The 6000-nt window shown below is 44.2% G+C and overlaps 1 pseudogene; it reads right to left on the reverse strand.

Annotated features, from left to right (window-relative positions):
* Window positions 1–3832, reverse strand: part of LOC132380881 (decorin-like) — a 35061-nt pseudogene extending 31229 nt beyond the window's left edge.
* Window positions 3833–6000: the final 2168 nt, after the last annotated feature.

Below are 6000 nucleotides of genomic sequence, written 5' to 3' on the forward strand. Positions count from 1 at the left end.
TCATCAGTAGACCAACTGTGGCACCAATGGTCCCAACACACTAGACAACTGCTATACTACGAGAAGAAATGCCTACCGTTCCATGCCTAGACTGTACTTTGGGAAATCTGATCACTTGGCTGTCCCTTCTCCCACCTGCACACAGGCAGAGGGTAAGGAGCAAGGACAGCAAAGAGGTGGTCATGGAGGAAGAGGACCAGCTCCAGGTTTGCTCGAGTCAGTGGACAGGACCACGTTCAAGGACTCATCAAGGGATCAGAATGAATACTCCATGGATGTCACAGACCTTATAGAATCAATGGTAATGAGTGTGTCCCCACAAAGTCACACAGTTGTCCCCCTGGATGAACCATGAGATCCACAATCTGCTGAGGACCAGATCAGAGGCATTCAGGCCTGGCAACCACGTAAGTTACAAGAGGTCCAGGTACAATCTCCAGAAAGCCATCTCTTGGGTGAAGTGGTAATTCCGGACCTAATTAGTATGCTCGACAGCAGTGGCAGGGTTTGAATGCCAATACCTCTTACAAAGTGAAATCAAGTGCCAGAGGTGACAACAGGGCTGCCCTCCTAGGTGAGCTCAATGCCTTCAATGCTCGTTTTAATCGTCAAAGCATGGAGGAACTTTCACAGACTTCCATGGCCCCTGACGGCCCAGTGGTTTCAGTCTCTGAGACCAATGCGAGTGCATCCTTCAGTAGGGTGAACCCACAGAAAGTATACAACCAGTACTAAAGATCTGTGCTGATCAACTGACTGGAGTGTTCACCAATATCTTTAACCTCTCGTTCTGGCAGTCTGAGGTACTCACATGCTTCAAGCAGGCTTCAATTTTATCAGTGCCTAAGAAGAACGTGGTAACCTGCCTCTATAACCATCATCCAGTAGCACTTACGTCTATCCACTGTAATGAAGTTTTTTGAGAGGTTGGTGATGAAACATACTAATTCCCACCTGAGAAATGACTTGAATTTGCTCTGATTTTCCCACCAGCACGACAGGTCCACAGCAGATGTCATTTCATTGGCTCTTCACTCAACAGCAAAAATGCACCCATCAGGATGCTCTTCATTGACTATGGCTCAGCATTCAATACTATCATCCCCTCAAAACGAATCAATAAGCTTCAAGACCTTGGCCTCAGAATCTCCTTGGGCAAATGGATTCTCGATTCCCTTCTTTGCAGACCCCAGTCAGTTTGGATTGGCAACAGCACCTCCTCCACAATCTCCATCAGCACAGATGAACCACAAGGCTCTGTGCTAAGACTCCTGCCCTACTCACTTTACACTTATGACCGTGAGACTAAGCACAGGCCCACTGCCATACTTAAGTCTGCTAATGATACCACTATTGTTGACTGAATCAAAGTCAGTGACAAATCAGCGTATAGGATTGAAAATCTGGCCGAGCGTTGCTACAACAACCTCTCACTCAAAGTCAGTAAGACCAAGGAGCTGATGCTAAGTTTACTTTGAACTTTTCAATTGTCAGGGCAGCAAGACAGAGCAGTGATTAGCTGGTTTGGAAAGGCACGTGAGCTGCTTCCCTTACTGGACAACGCACACAGAGCAGGGAGCTGTTTTCCAAGTTAGTTAAGCCCCAGCTTGAGAGGTGGGCATAGTTCTAGTTACTGAGTGAAAGAAAAGACATCATTGTGCTGGAGAGAGTGCAGAGCTTTAAGAGAACATGGAGAACCATAAATCTAGAGAAAGACTGGGAAGGCTGTGATTACTTTCATTGGGACGGATGAAGTCAGGGAGAGGCTAAATTGCCTTATTAATCCAAGGGTTTAGATAGAGCTTCCTATTTTCCTTGGCAGCGGCTCAAACCCCAAATGTGGAGATTTGAAGTAATCAGAAGGAAGATTAGAGGAGAGACGAAGAGAGGCGCTTGTGCCAGAGGGTGACGAGGGTGTAGAATTCACTGCTCAAGAGGCTGGAAGAACCAGTTACCCTCACCACATTGGGACAATACCTGGTACGCACCAAAGGAGCTATCAACTGTCCAGGTTGGGCTGGAAATAACTTTTGCAACCCACAGTGTGATGGGTCAAGTGTACTCCTTATATTGAACATAGAACAGTATACGGGCATTGGCCCAAGATGTTGTGCTGACCCTTTAACATGTTCTAAGATCAATCTAACCCTTCCCTCCTACATAGCCCTCTATTCTTCTATCATCCAAATAGAAAACATAGAAAACCTACAGCACAATACAGTGCCGAACATGTCCCTAGCTCAGAAGTTACTTATAGCCCTCTATTTTTCTATACTCCATGTACCTATCCAAAAGTCTCTTAAAAGACCCTATCGTATCTGCCTCTGCCTCCGAGTCTCTTAAATATCCCTTCAATGATATATGTACTCTGTAATGATATCTGTCATTCCATTCTATATCCATTTCCCAATTTTTTTCGGATGTATCAATCTGGACACACCCTGGCTTGGTGCAACAACAGTTCTGCCCGTGACCGGAAGAAACTGTGGAGATTTGTGAACACACCGCAGCTTGCCAGGGAAACGAGCCTCCCCTCCATAAACACTGTCTACACTTCCCACTGCCTCTGTAAAGCAGCCAGCATAATCACATTCTCTCTTCTCCCCTCTCCCATCGGGCAGAAGATACAAAACCTTCACCACACGTACTACCAAGCTCAAGGACAGCTTCTTTCCCCCTGAACAGACCACACATATGCTAAAAGATGAACTCTTGATCTCCCAGTCTTCCTCATCCTGTCCCCTGAACATTATTTGTCTGCCTGCACTGCACTTTCTCTGTAAGTGTAGAACTATATTCTGCCTCTCCCAACCATTGAGCACTTCTACATGAAAAGCTGTCGTAGGAAAGCAGCATCCATCATCAGAGATCCCTACCCAGACCATCCTCTCTTCTCACTGCCGCCATCAGGTAGAAGGTACAGGAGCCTCAGGACTCACACCACCAGGTTCAAGAACAGTTACAAGCCCTCAACCATCAGGCCCTTGAACAAATGGGGATAACCACACTCACTTGCCCATCCATTGAGATGTTCCCACAACCAATGATCTCACTTTAAGGACTCTTTATCTCATGTTCTTGTTATTTTTTTGCTATTAACTTATATTTGCATTTGTTATCTTCTGCACTCTGGCTGATCTTTCATTGATCCTGTTATAGTTACTGTTCTACAGATTTGCTGAGTCTGCCCACAGGACAATGAATCTCAGGGTTTTATATGGTGACATGTACATGTGTACTTTGATAATAAATTTACTTTTAACTTTATACTGTCTCAGTGTATGTGTGGAATGATATGTCTGGATGGTACAGAAACAAATGGTTTTTATTGCTTCTCGAAGGGGCAGCTTAGAGAAAGGGCAGCTCTAATGAAGTTATTTTATATTTGATCCTTTCTCAGCAATCTGCTCAGAAACCGAGCTTGTGCACCAAAATAAAACAAACTACAAGAAATAAAGTCATCTTTCCCAGGGCAAAGACAACCATGGGAAAACACATTAATTTGACAGAATTAATTACATCGCAGGATGCATTCCTTCTGAGACTATATCCTGTATCTCATCTGCTGTGGAAAGTTCAAAATCTAAACTGCGTCCTGAACTCACTTGAGTTACAAGAGCTTTAATGTTGTAAATTCAACAGCTATAAACATGATTTGCTATAGTACCATACTTTTGTGGATTATGGTAATTGGGGACTTGGGATAATTTGATCCTTCTGAAGCAAAGAAAGGTTTTTCTCTGTTCGGCAGACTTTCATTAATGGGATCCAGATGTGAAACATGTTCCTGACGCTCAGCCTGAAGGCACCACTAGCCGCTTACCTGAGACATCGATACACAGTAGCTGATACATGGGAACAGGAGAAGGAGCAGGGGTATCACATCACCAGTCACATATCCCCTCCATCCCCATTGGGACTGTTTTTGTAGGGTTGGCTTGGCTAAATAGGTGTTCCCTCCTTTGGATTATCGGCAGATCCCCGCCACTGCCTGTGAGCAGTTTGCTCGTTCTCCTCGTGATTGCATGTGTTTCTCCGGGTGCTCCGGTCTCCTCCCACAGTCCAAAAATGTACAAGTTTGTAAGTTAATTGGTCATTGTAAGTTGTCCTGTGATTAGGCTAGGGTTAAATTGGGGGATTTCCGGGCAGCGTGACTCAAAGAGCTGGAAGGGCCTGTTATAACCATATAACAATTACAGCACGGAAACAGGCCATCTCGGCCCTTCTAGTCTGTGCCGAACGCTTACTCTCACCTAGTCCCACCGACCTGCACTCAGCCCACAACCCTCCATTCCTTTCCTGTCCATACACCTATCCAATTTTTTTTAAATGACAATATCGAACCTGCCTCTACCAATTCTACTGGAAGCTCGTTCCACACAGCTACCACTCTCTGAGTAATGAAGTTCCCCCTCGTGTTACCCTAAACTTTTGCCCCTAACTCTCAACTCATGTCCTCTTGTTTGAATCTCCCCTACTCTCAATGGAAAAAGCCTATCCACATCAACTCTATCTATCCCCCTCATAATTTTAAATACCTCTATCAAGTCCCCCCTCAACCTTCTATTCTCCAAAGAATAAAGACATAACTTGTTCAATCTTTCTCTGTAACTTAGGTGCCGAAACCCAGGTAACATTCTAGTAAATCTCCTCTGTACTCTCTCTTTTGTTACATCTTTCCTATAATTTGGTGACCAGAACTGTACATAATACTCCAAATTTGGCCTTACCAATGCCTTTTTCTGTGCTGTATCTCAATAAGTAAATAGATAATTAAATCTTCAGATTCCCTCACTAAGAATTTGGAAGCAATTGTCACACCATCGGCAGAAATTATTTACAACATCTAATATTCTGTCCGAGAACGGGCTGCCTCATGGGTGAAGATTTGTGAATGGGACTGGATATTGTGCAATCATCAGGGAAATTTTGTTTATTTAATTTTAGAGTTGAACAGAGCAGAATAGACCCTTCCAGCCCTTCAAACTACACCGACCAGCAACCTCAATTTAACCCAAACCTAATCATGGGACAATTTATAATGACCAATTAACCTACCTACTTAAACAGTTGGTTGGACTGGTACATGGTTAGGAGTGGCTTGGAGGGATACAGGCCAATGGCACTAATTTAGATGAGAGTATTCCTTGTGGGCTGAAGGGCCTGTTTCTTTGTTGTATGACATCATGACTCTATGACAACGTAGATTAATCTCCCCCAACAACATTCCATATGGAGCATCTTGCAGGGAGGGTTATCGCTCGGTGTGGGAATGATATGAAAGACATGGCAGTGTAGATGTTAGCATAGCACTTTACAGCACTGGTGATCGGGGGTTCAATTCCTCCTACTATCTGCAAGGAGTTTGTAAATTCGCCCTGTAACCACATGGGTTTCCTTTGGGTGAACCGGTTTCCTCCCACATTCCAAAGATGTTCGGGTTAGGGTTGGTAAGTTGTGGGCATGTTGTGTAGGTGCAAGAAATGTGGTGACACTTCTTGTTCCCAATCCTCCTTACCTTTCTTCCATGGTCAACTGCCCTATCCAATCAGATTCCATCTTGTTCAGCCCTTTACCTCTTCCACCTATCAACTCTTAGATTCTCACTTCACCTGCCCACCCACCTTCCCCCTCACTTGGTCTCACCTGCCAGCTCGTACTCTTTTCCCCTACCCCTACCTTTTCATTCTGGCATCTTCCCCCTTCCTTTCCAGTCCTGATGAAGAGGCTCAGCCAGAAACATCAACTATTTATTGCTCTCCATAAGTGCTGCCTGACCCGTTGAGTTCCTCCAACATTTTGTGTTCGTTGCTGAGGATCAAAGTTCAAAGTAAATTTATTATCAAAGTGCATATGGATTTCAGGCATCTGTAGAATCTCTTGTGTTTATGATTTGTGACACCCAGCACATCCTTGAACTGTGCTGGCTGTTGATGAAACAATATATTTTTATGTACGTTTTGATGTTTCGATGAACATATGAGAAATAAATTTAATCTC

This window comes from Hypanus sabinus, chromosome 25, assembly GCF_030144855.1.
Source record: "Hypanus sabinus isolate sHypSab1 chromosome 25, sHypSab1.hap1, whole genome shotgun sequence".
In the NCBI taxonomy this organism is placed as follows: domain Eukaryota; kingdom Metazoa; phylum Chordata; class Chondrichthyes; order Myliobatiformes; family Dasyatidae; genus Hypanus; species Hypanus sabinus.